General features: G+C 46.3%; 1 long non-coding RNA gene across 1 annotated transcript in view; it reads right to left on the minus strand.

The window, feature by feature from the left end:
* Positions 1-225: 225 nt before the first annotated feature.
* Positions 226-16628, minus strand: part of LOC145543771 (uncharacterized) — a 41663-nt gene continuing 25260 nt past the window's right edge. The window contains exons 3-4 of the long non-coding RNA XR_014081037.1: positions 4423-4499; positions 226-705 (exon numbers count right to left, since the gene is read on the minus strand). This is a non-coding gene — a long non-coding RNA (uncharacterized LOC145543771). The remainder of the gene's footprint in view (positions 706-4422; positions 4500-16628) is intronic.

Consider the following 16628-nt stretch of genomic DNA (forward strand, 5'->3'; position numbering starts at 1 on the left):
GAGTGCCGTTCTTGGAGTTTGCCCTTGAAAGGATCCGGCCTGCCCTCTCCTCGCTCTTCTCTCTACTTGCTGATGGGAAGATAATAAGAGCTGGAGCAGTTACCTTGGATCCAGAGATTGAAGAGCCATTTTTAGGGTAGACAGAATTGCCCCACCAGCCCTGAACCACCTAATTCTGACTTCTTACAAACAAGAAAAAGAAATTATCTTGTGTAAGCCACCGTATTTTTTTTTTATCACTTTACTACAGCAGATCTACATGAGATTACAGAATATCAGGTAGAAATAGCGCTACAGAAGTACTGTTCTGTGATTATTACTATGACCCTATGTATCAGTCAGCTGCTGCTTCATAACAAAACACCCAAAATTTAGGACCGAATACAATAATGCTTTACTATTTCTCATGATTCTGTGGGTTGGCTACATTCTTCTGCTGGTTTTTCCAGGGCTTGCTTGTGCAACAGCATTCAGTTGGAGGAATGGCCGAGGGCTGGGTTCTGCAGGGACAGAGAGAGTGGCTGAGCCTCCCTCTCCACATAGTCTTTCATCCTCAAGGAAGATAGTCCAAGTTAGGTTTCCTCACATGGTGACTCTACGAGAGTTCCAAGAGAAAGCCCCAAAGCACCAGCATTTTTCATGTTTGTGTCATGGTTGCTGGTACTCCCCTGGGCAAAGCAAGTCACACGGCCAACTCCAGAGTCACTGCAGGAGGGTATAAATACCAGAGGCTTGATTCAATGGGTTATTTAAGTAATAACTCACCTTACCCTATTACGCCCCATGAATTTTGGAAGCTCATTAAGGATAATTAGAAATCCTAGTGCCGTGCACATTAGACTCACCTGCACAGGGACTAATAACCCCCTAGGATTAGGGACAATTAAAATTCATTCCCTCATTTGGCTATTCATCATGTTCAGTCACTCAGTCATATCCAACTCTTTGTGGCCATTTGGGCTGTAGCCCACCAGGCTCTTCTGTCCATGGGATTCTCCACGCAAGAATACTGGAATGGGTTGCCATTTTCTCCTCCATGGAATCTTTCTAATCCAAGAATCAAACCCGTGTCTCCTGCATGGCAGGTGGATTCTTTACCACTGAGCCACTGGGGAAGCCCAAAGGTCAAAAAAAAAAAAAGTGTTTCAGGTTGTTTATATAAAAATTTTAAATGATAAAATTAAAAATTATTATTGGAAAGAATCAGAGCAGAAGGAAAATGCAGGTAGGAAAAAACCAAAAGGTGATAGCAGAGGCAGCATCAGAACAAAAGATGTATGTCTCAGAGGTTCATGCTCCTACTAGGAGAAGGACATGAGGGTGTCTGGAGAGTGCTGGTACAAGACCCAGGAGATGGTCGTGGGTAGTGGAGGTGATGGGGGTGAAGAAGTGGCTTCTCATAGAGCTGTGCCACTTTGTGGGACTCAGGGGAGCTGGGATGAGGCAACATCTAAAGTACTCCAAGATGGTGCTTCTCAACCTTACTTTGTTTTAGGATCACTTGGGGCGTAGGTTTAACACAGATTCATAGGCCCAATCCCTAGAGCCTGGACTCGTAGATGGTCTTTGAACCACATTGTTAAGTGACTTTAAAGCCCATTTCATATTTGGATGCCAGGTTCCAGGTAGGATATTCAGAGTGAAGGAATAACCAAGAAGAAAGTTTCTTAGGACTTCCCTGGTGGTCCATGACTAAGACTCCACGCTCCCAACGCAGGAGGCCAGAGTTTGATCCCTGGTCAGGGAACTAGATCCCACATGCCACAACTAAGAGTTCACATGCCGAAACTAAGTCCTGGCACAGCCAAATTTGAAAAAAAAAAAGAAAGAAAGAAAGAAAGAAAGCTTGTTAAATAAGTGAATGGTTCCAGAATCCCAGGAATATTCTAGAAAGGGGAAGGGGATGCAATGTGGTCTTGCAGCCCCCTAATATTTCAGATACTTTATTTCTGCCCAGAACAAATCTCTTTCCTGAGTAAATATCACCCAATGAAATGCTCAGCCCTCAGTAATATTACCTACTCTAGCACGGGCCTCCATCCTACAGCACCATTGTTGGATTCTGCCCCTGCCCCAGCTGCTGCTGCTTGGACCAAGGTTGGGCACCTGACTTAAGCTTCACCACACAGGCTCTCTCTGCCAGGAAGGTGAAACAGAAACAGGGGTCTTTGGTACTGTGTCCATTGATGGCTGTGCTCCACAGGGACAGCCCATGAACCCCTGATGTTCAGATCTGCAGGATTGCCTGGTTCCTGCCCTTCCTGGATCCTGGCTCTTCAGCGTCCCTCTAGCCTGTGACACATTCTGGCATTCTTCCACTGAATTCTACTTTGGCTGAGTCAGCTCTTATCCCTGGCCTCCAAAAGCACTTTAACTGCTGCATGCTGGCAGAGTGACACGGGATCAGAGTTAGTGGCTCTGAGGTTTTCCCTATGATCTCAAACTGGGCTGTCCCTGAGAAATGGGCCCATCTAGTCATTTTCCTGGTGAAACCGTGAGATGCCAAGGGCCAACCAACACTGTTTTGGGAAGAACTGGGGCAGTCCGGGAAAGACACTTTTTGCTGCAGCTGGAATTCACTGCCGAGATGCAGAAAGTAGGAGATCAATGAGGAGCAAAGGAGAAAGCGAGCTCATGGGAAATTAATGGGGCCTGCACTGGCCACCATCTTCAGACAGAGCCTACCAGAGGATGGAAGAGATGCTTTGTCTGTTGTTGATGTTTAGTCGCTAAGTCGTTTCCGACTGTTTGCGACCCCATGGACGGTAGCCCGCCAGGCTCCTCTGTCCATGGGATTTCCCAGGCAAGAATACCGGAGTGGGTTGCCATTTCCTTCTCTAGGAGATTTTCCCAACCCAGGGATGGAATCCGTGTCACCTGCATTGCAGGTGGATTCTTTACACAAAGAACAGATGCTCTTAGGATCACTTAAATAGTTCTTTGAAGCAAGAAACATTAGTGTTTTAGTTTTATATTTCTGAAGATTCACCTGAAGGCTGTGGTAGCCAGCCTCCAAGATGGCCCCCAGCAAACCCCACCTCCTGGTGGTCAGGTCCTTGTGTAGCCCTGCCCATGTTAAATAGGCTGACCAATAGGATACACAGGAGAGATGGCATGTGATTTAGGCTACTTCATGAAAGACATCATGGCTTCAGCCTCACTTTCCTGCATGGATCACCTACTCTGGAAGAAGCCAGCCACCATGCTGTGAGGACACACAAGCAACCCTACGGAGGGGCCCATGAGGGGAAGAACCAAGGCTGCCTGCCAGCCGTCAACACCAACTTGCCAACTACATGGGTTGGGTTGTGGAGCTACCACGGAGTGGGTCCTCCAGCCCCAGTCAAGCCTTCAAGTGACCGCAGTGCTGACTGACATCCTGACCACAGCCCCATGAGAGACCCCGAGTCAGAGCCACCAGTATGTTGCTCCTGAATTCCTGCTCCACAAAGGCTACATGAGAAAATAAATGTTTATCATGGCAAAGCTTAGGGGTAGTCTATGTTCTGGAAATAGATAACTAATACAACTAAGGATGAGCATGTGCTAGACTTGGAAAGCAGTCACAAAGGGGATGACAGGAAAAGACCGTGTGGCCCAGACTTGCATCAGTGGGACCTCAGGCACCAGAGGCAGCCATGCAGACCCCCCCAGCTTCCCCTATATTAGGGAGAAGTGGAAGGGAAGCTCCTTTGGCAATTGAGGGAAGGGACCCAAACCACTGGAAGCAGCTGCTAACTTCCTCATCTTTAACGTATACACTGCTTCATCATCACCAGAGACACAGTAAGTTCACAATTCCTCTGATATTCAAAATACCAGGATTTCTGGCAAAACAAATAAAATATCGTAAAGTTAAAAAAAAAATACCAGGATTTCTCAGTGCCCATCCTAGTGATATTAAAAAGCAGAGACATTACTTTATCAACAAAGGTCCATCTAGTCAAAGCTTTGGTTTTTCTAGTAGTCATGTATGGTTGTGAGAGTCAGACTATAAGGAAAGCTGAGCGCGGAATAATTGATGCTTTTGAACTGTGGTGTTGGAGAAGACTCTTGAGAGTTCCTTGGACTGCAAGGAGATCCAACCAGTCCATCCTAAAGGAAATCAGTCCTGAATATTCATCGGAAGGACTGATGCTGAAGCTGAAACTCTAATACTTTGGCCACCTGATGCAAAGAACTGACTCATTTGAAAAGACCCTGATGCTGGGAAAGATTGAAGGCAGGAGGAGAAGGGGACAACAGAGGATGAGATGGTTGGATGGCATCACTGACTCAATGGACATGAGTTTGAGTAAACTCTGGGAGTTGGTGATGGACAGGGAGGCCTGGCGTGCTGCAGTCCATGGGGTCGCAAAGAGTCGGACACAACTGAGTGACTGAACTGAACTGAACTGATCCTAGCAATAGTGAGAGACATACCTTTTCTTCTCCTGAGGTAAGTCCAAGGATCCCAGAGAATCTACCAGTCCAAAGGAGGCCATCCCAGTTGATTTCTCCTGGTAGAAAAAGAAACCAGAAAATCTAGTCAAGACCCCTGAGGGGACCCATTTCTCAGCTGCACAGCCTTCACCCAACCAGAAGTTCTAGCAGTTTCTCAGAGCATATCTGAGAAAATGAAATATTACTTTTCCATACACCAGGCACCCTTCCTGGAGGAACAACTCAGCAATGTCCCAACTTGTTAGAGTGAAGAAGACTAGGACAGTGTACAAGCTGTCCTGTACCAGCAAGCTGAGTCAGGCTGCATGCTTCTTGGGAAAGAAGGGAGACTCAAGGTTGTACTATCAGTGAGGAGACTGTTCTAGGCCTGTCTGGGCTCGCCGTTTCCAGGGAAAGGTAAGTCTCTGAGGCTTCATGATTCCTCTTCCCTTTCCCGCCTTCTACTTCTCCACTTGCTTCACACCGGCCACCTCTGCCTCGTTCCCACCATATCTGGTGGCCTGCTGGCCTACGGGGCTCAGAGACCAGGCCTTTTCCCTCAGGATCCACTTCCAAAGTAGTCCCACTCTTTTCTTCAGATTCCTCTTTCAGGAAATTCCTCAGGGGCTTGACAACAGCATGTAGTGACCTCTTGTCGGGCAGATGTTACAGTCACTCTGTGAGAGCAGGGACCCTCACCCTAACTCACTCCCTACCTGCCATGATGGGAGGAAGACTTTCTTCCACAGCATTGGGCCTTGTGTACAGGGCAGGACCCTTCTGGAAATCACTTCCCAGTGCCCAGAGGGACAGACACGCCCTCTGGTGGCCGCACACCATAGCTCCCACCACCACTCGTGGCCCAGAGCAGACTTGAATACCACAAAGGCCTTCAGGACCCCACTTGCCCACCTCCATCCCTGAGCTGGCTGCCTCTACCCCAGAGCAGAGGGGTCTCAGCTGAGGAGAGAAGTGAGGTCACTCCAGAGCTCCTTTCTGCTGAGTTGGGATGGTGTTGAGTTTGTAGTCATCCCCATTACATTTTGAAGAACTTTCATGACCCTTGGGAAGGGCTGAGGCAGTGACATTTATGCTGCAGGCCTCTGTGAGCATGAGCTTCCAGAGAAATGGTGAGATATGGAGTGGCATCTCAGCCATCCTTGGGCCTCAGTGGTTGGGGGCACAGCCTTTCCGCACAGTCAGGATGGCCCCAGAATAGAAGTCTGCTTTCTCACCTGAAAGATGGGAGTGGTAAGGCCTTAAAAGGAGATTACAGAAGTAAAGCTTTTATTCAACCTCTGATGAGGTGAGTTCTCCAAGGGAAGTGGGCGCAGGGGTAGGCAGGGCTGGGGTGCAGTAGAGAGATTCTGATTTTTCAGAATATCAGATAGCTCTGAATCCTGGCAGCAAAGCCAGGCAAGCAAAGACAGGGACTGATTCTCTGGAGAATCTCAGGAACATGATTTGTGGGGCTGACCTCACGTTTGTTGAATGAAAAAATGACTGAATCAGTGAATGAATGACTTCACAGGAAGCTAACTCACACACGGCCCTGTGGAATTCTCAAGACATGAAACCTGACTGCTGGAAGCCAGCAGAGGTTGAAAACTGGGAGCCCAGCCCCCAGCTCCCAGCCGCAGAATTCACTATGGTGTTGCTGATAATTTGCCTCAGCGCCACCTGCTGGCGGGCACTGACTGGCCAATTCCTGTTAGAGCTAGAAATTGGTCACCTGGATCCCCAGGGGGATGGTGCAAGGATGGGGACCAGGCTCTCTCCAGATGAGCTGCTCCCTCAGGAACCTGATTATTCCAAGGGTTAGTCAAGAAAACATACAAAGTTTGGAAAAGGCAAAAGAGATTCTTGGATGTCCTTTCAGAGGAAGACTGAGTGTCCTCTAATGATAAGCTCCTCCTTAGGGGTGTATGCTCTTCATTGCCTTTGACTGACTTGATAACTCTGTAGGGACAGAAGTAATTTGTAGAAAACAGATAATAATGCAACTGATTCCTGCCCATGGCAAGCAAATGATTCCTATTTATAACCACGAAAAGGAATTCAGTCCAATAAAGAACATTCTCATTTAAACTACTTTTAACACCTTGCTGGTTCCTTGTCAGTTACAGAGTTAAAGAAAATCTTTGACACACATTAATTTTTTTTTTTTTTGTATGAGGTCATGATTTTACCTTTTTGGAAATTACGCCTTATTAGATCTTTGGTTCTCGAGGAATCTACAAAGCCTCTCAGACCTTCCTTCCCATCATGCCCCCAACCTGTTCAGGTGGCACCTCTGTTCAGCAACAGCATCCTCTGGGTCCCCACTGCACCCAGCACTGACTTCAAGGACAAGCTGCTCTGTGCTTCCCTGCCAGTCTCTCCCTCAAGACTGCCAGTGCCCAGGGGCAGGAGCTGGGTGATCCAGATTCTCACTGGATCTGCAGAGCTCGGCAGAGGCTGTTGAATGAATTTATGAATATACTTAGTGTGGGCCACACCCCCTGTTGATGGGGGAGCCCGGGATACCGCAAGCCAGAAGGGCAATTTATGCACTCAGCCTAACACTTCTCAGCCTCAGTTTCCACATCAGTGCAATGAGGATAAAATTTCCTGCATGCTGAAAATACAGATGGGAAGGAAGTCTTAAGTAACTCCTGTATGTTTTCCTTTTGCTTCTCTTGGTTTCTATTCGGACCTCCCACCCCACGCCCAGAATACTAAGAAAAGGAACAGGGTCATTTCCTCTGGCTCCCCACCCTGCAAGGCCTACAGGAAGTGTTCAGTTAAGTAAGCCCCACCCACTACAGCCCAGCCCGCCCGGTTAATGAATGAGAAAGGGAAGGGGAAATGGCTTGAGGGGCCAGGGTGCCCATCATCTGGCAGTCAAGGATCAGGGCCTACTTAGAAGCAGGCTTGGGCTCCAAAGCTGGGAGGGGTGGGGAAGGGGAGTGGTGAGGGGTGTGGTGGTAGACTGCTTACCTGAACAGGGAAACCCCAAGAGAAAATCCAAAGGGAGAGAGAGGCTGGAAGAGACTCCATATCCAGACCCCAGCCTCAACTCATCCTAAGCCACAGGAGCCCACCTGCCTCTCTGGCCGGCTACTCCCCTAAACAGCTACATCTGCTAAAGGGGAAAAAAAAAAAAAAAAATTTACTGACAATCAAATAACTGGGATTCGGGCGCCACCTCGTGGTCATTTGTGAAACTGCCCGCCCAGGTGATCCAAAGGCAGAGGGAGGCAGACCAGCATTAGTCTAATTTTCCTGCCCTCCATTCTCTTCCTCGTCTTCTCCCTCCTATTTATTGAGCACTAACTGCATTTCAGATTCCCTGGAAGATCCCCTAGAGGAGGTCATGGCAACCCACTCCAGTATTCTTGCCTGGAGAATCCCATGGACAGAGGTGCCCGGTGGGCTACAGTGCATAGCATCGCACAGAGTCAGACACAACTGAAGCAACTTGGCCTGCAGCCAACTGTATTCCAGACTCTTTGCCCAGCCCTTTCATGTCTTTGCCACATTTATTCTTGGAACAGTTTTAAGAGGCATATTTAAGAGGCAGATATTGAATACCATTTTACAAAAGAAGAAACCGAGGCATAGAGAGGTGAAGGAGCTTTCCTAAGGCCACACGGTTAAGAACTGGACCAGAAGCACTTCCCTCTGTACAGGGGAGGGACAATGACGTAGTTGGTCCTGCCCCTTAATGACTGGTTGGCCTTGGAGCATTTCAGATCTGATTCAAATATGTTTTTGGTGCTGACTCTGCCAGACCCTATGCTGGGCACTAGGAGTTTCTATAATCCTGTCTCAGTCCCTGTTAATACCCTTTCCAGGTGGAGCTAGTGGTAAAGAAGCCGCCTGCCAATGGAGAAGACGTAAGAGACTGGTTCAATCCCTGGGTCGGGAAGATCCCCTGGAGGACGGCATGGCAACCCACTCCAGTATTCGTGCCTGGAGAATCCCATGGACAGAGGAGCCTGGGGGTCTACGGTCCATAGGGTCACAACTGAAGCGACTTAGCACGCACACACAGCACTGATACTGAGTCTCCAGAGCTCAAAACTGATTTCAGAACACAGACTAGGCGCTCAATAAACATTTATGAATGAAGTCATAAATCAGTGAATGAATACAAGATTTTTAAAAACCCGAAAATTTGCCCCTGCCCTCAAGGCGCTGGTAGCCTGGTGCGGAAAACAGATCAGTAAAGGGCAGAAGTGGTTCCTTCCACCTCTCCCCACACACCCCCACCTCCCCTCAACCCTCAGAGCTTTGCCAGAAGGACATACAGGAGCTTCGGGACCCAGAGGAGGCACCTAACCTCATCCCGCCCTGAAGCCCTGAGAAGGATGACCAGCAGAGCTGAGACCCATAAAGGAGGGGAGGAGAGAGGCACTCCAGGTAGAGGCCACAGCTCGCATGCAAGTGCCTGCACGGTGTACAGTTTGAATTCTAAGCCTTAAGGAGGAACATAAAGGGAGAAAGAGAGCTCTGCGGGAATTCATCAAGACTTGCCATTAAAACAAATCCTCCCCTTAACTATGCCTCAGATTTCTCACCCACCAAATGGGAATAAGATGAGGAGGGAATGAGAAGTGGAGGCTGGCTTACCGTAACCTTTGCTGTTGTTCAGTCGTGTCTGACTCTTTGCGACCCCATGGACTGCAGACCACCAGGCTTCCCTGTCCTTCGAGATCTCCCGAAGCTTGCTCAAACTCATGTCCCTTGAGTCGGTGATGCCATCCAACCATCTCATCCTCTGTCACCCACTTCTCCTGTCTTCAATCTTTCCCAGAATCAGGGTCTTTTCAAATGAGTCCGCTCTTCACATCAGGTGGCCAAAGTGTTGGAGCTTCAGCTTCAGCATCAGTCCTTCCAATGAATATTCATTCATTCCTTTGATTTCCTTTAGGATTGACTGATTTGATCTCCTTGCTGTCCAAGGGACTCTCAAGAGTCTTCTCCAACACCACAGTTCAAAAGTACCAATTCTTCAGCATTCAGCTTTCTTTATGGTCCAACTCTCACATCCATACATGACTACTGGAAAAACCATAGCTTTGATAGACTCTTGGGGGGCACAAACAGAACCTTGTGTGCACCAGGACCCAGGAGAAAGGAGCAGTGACCCCACAAGAGACTGACCCAGACTGACCCAGGAGTCTCTGGCAGAGGCATGGGTCGGTGGTGGCCTGCTGCAGGTTTGAGGGCACTGAGTGTAGCAGTATGTGCGTGGGACCTTTTGAAGGAGGTCGCCATTATCTTCATCACCTCCACCATAGTCTGGTCCCAGCTAAATAACAGGGAGGGAACACACCTCCATCCATCAACAGAAAATTGGATTAAAGATTTACTGAGCATGGCCCCGCCCATCAGAACAAGACCAGTTTCCCCCTCAGTCAGTCTCTCCCATAAGGAGGCTTCCATAAACCTCGTAGCCTTTTCCATTAGAGGGCAGACAGACTGAAAACCACAATCACAGAAAACTAACCAATCTGATCACATGGACCACAGCCTTGTCTAACTCAATGAAATTGTGAGCCATGTCGTATAGGGCCACCCAAGACAGACGGGTCACAGTGGAGAGTGCTGACAAAACGTGGTCCCCTGGAGAAGGGACTGGCAAACCACTTCAGTATTCTTACCTTGAGAACCCCATGAACAGTATGAAAAGGCAAAAAGATAGGACACTGAAAGATGAACTCCCCAGGTCGGTAGGTGCTCAATATGCTACTAGAGATCAGTGGAGAAATAACTCCAGAAAGAATTATGGGCTGGAGCCAAAGCAAAAAACAACACCCAGTTGTGGATGTGACTGGTGATAGAAGTAAAGTCCAACACTGAAAGAGCAATATGCATAGGAACCTGGAATGTTAGGTCCATGAATCAAGACAAATTGGAAGTGGTCAAACAGGAGATGGCAAGAGTGAATGTCGACATTTTAGGAATCAGCAAACTAAAATGGACTGGAATGGGGGAATTTAACTCAGAAGACCATTGTATCTACTACTGTGGGCAAGAATCCCTTAGAAGAAATGGAGTAGCCATCATAGTCAACGAAAGAGTCTGAAATGCAGTACTTGGATGCAATCTCAAAAACGACAGAATGATCCCAGTTTGTTTCCAAGGCAAACCATTCCATATCACAGTAATACAAATCTATGCCCTGACCAGTAATGCTGAAGAAGCTGAAGTCGAACGGTTCTATGAAGACCTGTAAGACCTTCTAGAACTAACACCCAAAAAAGATGTCCTTTTCATTATAGGGGACTGGAATGCAAAACTAGGAAGTTAAGAGGTACCTGGAGTAACAGGCAAATTTGGCCTTGGAGTACAGAATGAAGCAGGGCAAAGGCTAATAGAGTTTTGCTAAGAGAATGCACTGGTCATAGCAAACACCCTATTCCAACAACACAAGAGAAGACTCTACACATGGACTTCACCAGATGGTCAACACCGAAGTCAGATTGATTATATTCTTTGCAGACAAAGATGGAGAAGCTCTATACAGTTAGCAAAAACAAGACTGGGAGCTGACTGTGGCTCAGATCATGAACTCCTTACTGCAAAATTCAGACTGAAACTGAAGAAAGTAGGGAAAACCGCTAGACCATACAGGTATGACCTAAATCAAATCCCTTATGAGTATACAGTGGAAATGGCAAATAGATTCAAGGGATTAGATCTGACAGAGTGCCTGAAGAACTGTGGATGGAGGTTCATGACGTTGTACAGGAGGCAGGGATCAAGACCATCCCCAAGAAAAAGAAATGCAAACAGGCAAAATGGTTGCCTGAGGAGGCCTTAAAAATAGCTGTGAAAAGAAGAGAAGTGAAATGCAATGGAGAAAAGGAAAGATATAGCCATTTGAATGCAGAATTCCAAAAATAGCAAGGGGAGATAAGAAAGCCTTCCTCAGTGATCAATACAAAGAAATAGAGGAAAACAATAGAATGGGAAAGACTAGAGATCTCTTAAAAAAATTAGAGATACAAGGAACATGTCATGCAAAGATGGCCACAATAAAGGACAGAAAGGGTATGGACCTAACAGAAGCATAAGATATTAAGAAGAAGTGGCAACAGTACTCAGAAGAACTATACAAAAAAGATCTTCACGACCCAGATGATCATGATGGTGTGATCACTCACCTAGAGCCAGACATCCTGGAATGCAAAGTCAAGTGGGCCTTAGGAAGCATAATTATGAACAAAGCTAGTGGAAGGGATGGAATTCCAGTTGAGCTATTTCAAATTCTAAAAGATGATGCTGTGAGAGTGCTGCACTCATATGCCAGCAAATCTGGAAAACTCAGCAGTGGCCACAGGGCTGGAAAAGGTCAGTTTTCATTCCAATCCCAAAGAAAGGCAATGCCAAAGAAGGCTCAAACTACCACACAATTGCCCTCATCTCACACGCTAGTAAAGTAATGTTCAAAATTCTCCAAGCCAGGCTTCATCAGTACATGAACTGAGAACTTCCAGATGTTCAAGCTGGATTTAGAAAAGGCAGAAGAACCAGAGATCAAATTGTCAGCATCCATTGGATCATGGAAAAAGCAAGAGAGTTCCAGAAAAACATCTACTTCTGCTTGACTGACTATGCCAAAGCCTTTGATTGTGTGGATCACAACAAACTGTGGAAAATTCTTAAAGAGATGGGAATACCAGACCACCTGACCTGTCTCTCGAGAAATCTGTATGCAGATCAGGAAGCAACAGAACTGGACATGGAACAACAGACTGGTTCCAAATTGGGAAAGGAGTACGTCAAGGCTGTATATTGTCACCCTGCTTGTTTAACTTACATGCAGAGTACACCATGAGAAACGCTGAGCTGGAAGAAGCACAAGCTGGAATCAAGATTGCCGGGAGAAATACCAATAACCTCAGATATGCAGATGACACCACCATTATGGCAGAAAGCAATGAAGAACTAAAGAGCCTCTTGATGAAAGTGAAAGAGGAGAGTGAAAAAGTTGGCTTAAAACTCAACATTCATAAAACTAAGATCTTGGCATCCGGTCCCATCACTTCACGGCAAAGAGATGGGAAAACAGTGAGAGACTTTATTTTTAGGGGCTCCAAAATCACTGCAGATGGTGACTCAATCATGAAATTAAAAGATGCTTGCTCCTTGGAAGAAAAGCCATGACCAACCTAGACAGCTTATTAAAAAAGCAGAGACATTACTTTGCCAACAAAGGTCCATCTAGTCAAGGCTATGGTTTTTCCAGTAGTCATGTATGGATGTGAGAGTTGGACTATAAAGAAAGCTGAGCACTGAAGAATTGATGCTTTTGAACTGTGGTGTTGGAGAAGACTCTTGAGAGTCCCTTGGACTGCAAGGAGATCCAACCAGTCCATCCTAAAGGAGATCAGTCCTGGGTGTTCACTGGAAGGACTGATGCTGAAGTTGAAACTCCAATACTTTGTCCACCTGATGTGAAGAACTGACTCATTGGAAAAGACCCTGATGCTGGGAAAGATTGGAGGCAGGAGGAGAAGGAGATGAGAGAGAATGAGATGATTGGATGGCATCACCGACTCAATGGACATGAGTTTGAGTAAACTCCGGGAGTTGGTGATGTACAGGGAGGCCTGGCGTTCTGCAGTCCATGGGGTCACAAAGAGTTAGACACAACTGAGCAACTGAACTGAACTTGACTGGACAGACCTTTGTCTGCAAAGTGATGTCTCTGTTTTTTAATACGCTGTCTAAGTTAGTCATAGGTTTTCTTCTGAGGAGCAAGTGTCTTTTAATTTCATGGCTGCAGTCACCATCTGCAGTGATTTTGGAGCCCAAAGAAATAAAGTTTGTCACTGTTTCCATTGTTTCTCCATCTATTTGCCATGAAGTGATGGAACCATATGCCATGATCTTAGTTTTTTGAATGTTGAGTTTTAAGCCAGCTTTTTTATTCTCTTTTCACCTTTATCAAGAGGCTCTTTAGTTCCTCTTTGCTTTCTGCTTGGTGTCCAGCTCGATGCAACCCAATGGACTACACAGTCCATGGAATTCTCCAGGCCAGAATATTGGAGTGGGTGAAGTACAGTGAAGTGAAAGTTGCTCAGTCGTGTCTGACTCTTTGTGATCCCATGGACTATATAGTCCATGGAATTCTCCAGGCCAGAATACTGGAGTGGGTAGCAGTTTCCTTCTCCAGGGGATCTTCCCAACCCAGGGATCGAACCTGGTCTCTCACATTGCAGGCAGATTCTTTACCATCTGAGCCACCAGGGAAGCCCTTCTTCCATAAGGGTGGTGTCATCTGCATATCTGAGGTTATTGCTATTTCTCCCAGCAATCTTGATTCCAGTTTGTGTTTCATCCAGCCTGGCATTTCGCATCCTGTAGCCTGTATCTAAGTTAAATAAGCAGGGTGACAATATACAGCCTTGATGTACTCCTTTCCCAATTTGGAACCAGTCTGTTCCATGTCCGGTTCTAACTGTTGCTTCTTGACCTGCATATAGGTTTCTTAGGAGGCAGGTTAAGGTGATCTGGTATTTCCATTTCTTTAAGAATTTTCCAGTTTGTTGTGATCCACACAGTCAAAGACCTTAGTGTAGTCAATAAAGCAGAAGCAGATGTTTTACTGGGACTCTCTTGCTTTTTCTATGATCCAATTCTATGATGTTGGAAATTTGATCTCTGGTTCCTCTGCCTTTTCTAAACCCAGCTTGAACATTTGGAATTTCTCAGTTCACTTACTGTTGAAGCCTAGCTTGGAGAATTTTGAGCACTGTTTTGCTAGCTTGTGAAACGAATGCAATTGTGTGGTAGTTTGAACATTCTTTGGCATTGCCCTTCTTTGGGATTGGAATGAAAACACCTGTTCCGGTCCTGTGGCCACTGATGAATTTTCCATATTTTCTGACATAATGAGTGCAGCACTTTAACAGTACCATCTTCTAGGATTTGAAATAGCTCAGCTGCAATTCCGTCACCTCCCCTAGCTTTGTTTATAGGAACGTTTAGGACCTTTTGGACCCTAACCTTTAGGACTCGCTGATTGTTTACCCACACCAGATGCACTTTGGGGGTTTTGCCACCAGGGGGCAGTAAGTAGGTTCCCAGAGGCCTCTGGGGAATGACCTAAGACTGGCGCTGCAGAGGATAACATTCCCCATCTGGTCTGAATCAGTGTCTCTCAGATGACAGCACTAAGAGATCCCTTGGGGTCCAAACATCCAACTCCCATGAGATAGAAGAGATTCGTCCTCTAATTCATGGGCACTAGGTCAAGGAACTGGGGTGGGCCTCACAGTTCAGTTCAGTTCAGTTCAGTCGCTCAGTCGTGTCCGACTCTTTGCCTCACAGAGAGGACATCAAATAGAGTCCTTTGATGTAACCAGTAATTCATTCTTGTTTATTAAGTCCCTACTATAGTCCAGCGCTAGGGATGTGTAGACAATAAACCAATATAGAGTGGGGGTGGGGGGCAGGAGGTGATGAGACGTTGAACATCTCTTTTAGGGAGAATAAAGATGAAACAGGGAATAGGGAATGTGGGGATGGTTTGCAGGTTTAAATAGGTGCAGGAAGGCCTCCTGAGAAGGGCCCTTTGCACAGAGACCAGAAGATATGATGGAAAATCCATGGGAATTTCTGAGGAATGAGGGGAACAGCAAGGACAAATGCCCTGGGGGAAAGATTGCGCCTGCCTTGATTCAAGGAGCTTCGGAGAAGCCAGAAAGGGGGCTGAGTGCAAGGAGGAGGGGCCCAGATGGAGCTGGGCCTTAGAGGCCGCTGAGATGCCCAAATGAGGATATAATATGCAGTGACAAAGGTACACGATGGGAAAGAAGCACAGACTGCTCATTAGGCAAATCTAAACTTGTGTCTCATTCCCCAACCACACCTCCTGCAGTGCACTATGAATTAATATTTTCTATAAATCCTGTAATTATCTTGTGAATAGCACAATTATACTGCATTGTATCCTCTATGTTGAAAGCATTCATTTGTTAAATGTAAACATTTAAAATAGGCCATGTATTATGGAGCCCTTTTTACTTTTTTATTTAATAAACTGGAAGTCTTATAGTTAGAAGCAGAGGGGGCTTTTTTTGCCCTCCAAGAGTCCCACGGAGGCAGATCTACACTCACACTCACTTACACCCTTACATACTCACATTCACTCACCCACAGTGCCCAGCTAGAACCCAGGGATGCTCACCTGCCACCCCAAGGCGGCCTTGGGCAGATCACTGCTGCGTCTTCTACTACTTTGGCACCACCTTGTCCAGTCCTTGACTATGTACAGAGCATGTCCTCGTTTATAGGCCTTCACTGTGAAACGGGCAGGGATTAATATGTCCACTTTACAGATAGATAAGCTGAAGCTCTGAAAGGTGCCTGGAGCAGAGAGTCTGGAGAAGGATAAGGCAAGATGGGACTGGCGAAGATTTAAACATGTAAGGGTATGTATCCCAATATTCATAGCAGCACTATTTAAAATAGCCAAGACGTGGAAGCAACCTAGATGTCCATTGACAGATGAATGGATAAAGAAGTTGTGGTACATATATGCAATGGAATATTATTCGGCCATAAAAAACAAATAAACTTGAGTCAGTGGAAGTGAGGTAGATGAACCTAGAGCCTGTTATACAGAGTGAAGTAAGCCAGAAAGAGGAAAACAAATACTGTACCTTTACCCATATATATGGAATCTAGAAAAATGGTCCTGACAAACCTATTTGCAGGACAGGAATAGAAACACAGACATAAATAACAAACTCATGGATGCAGCAAGGGAAGGAGAGGGATGAATCCAGAGAGTAGCATTGACATATGTACACTACCATGTGTTAAACACAGAGCTAGCAGGAAGGAGCTACATGGCTCAGGGAGCTCAGCTTGGTGCTCTGTGATGAGAAAGGGTCAGGATGGGGGTGGGACAGGAGGGAGGCTTCAGAGGGAAGGGATATATGTATACTTAAGGCTGATTCGTGTGGTACAGCAGAAACCAACACAACATTGTAAAGCAATTATCCTCCAATCAAAAATAAAAAAATTTTTTTAAGTGTTTTTAAAAAGTTGGGGAAATGTAAAGGTGAGGAGAGGAGTGGGAGAGTGTCATTGCTAACCCTCTGGTGGACCATGATCTCATACAGACTTGGGTTTGAATCCCAGTTCCACCATTTATTTATCTTGGGTAAATTCCTTAAAATCCTTAAGCCTCAGCTTCCAAATCT

This window comes from Giraffa tippelskirchi, chromosome 3, assembly GCF_054371585.1.
Source record: "Giraffa tippelskirchi isolate mGirTip1 chromosome 3, T2T-mGirTip1v1.2.pri, whole genome shotgun sequence".
Lineage (NCBI taxonomy): Eukaryota > Metazoa > Chordata > Mammalia > Artiodactyla > Giraffidae > Giraffa > Giraffa tippelskirchi.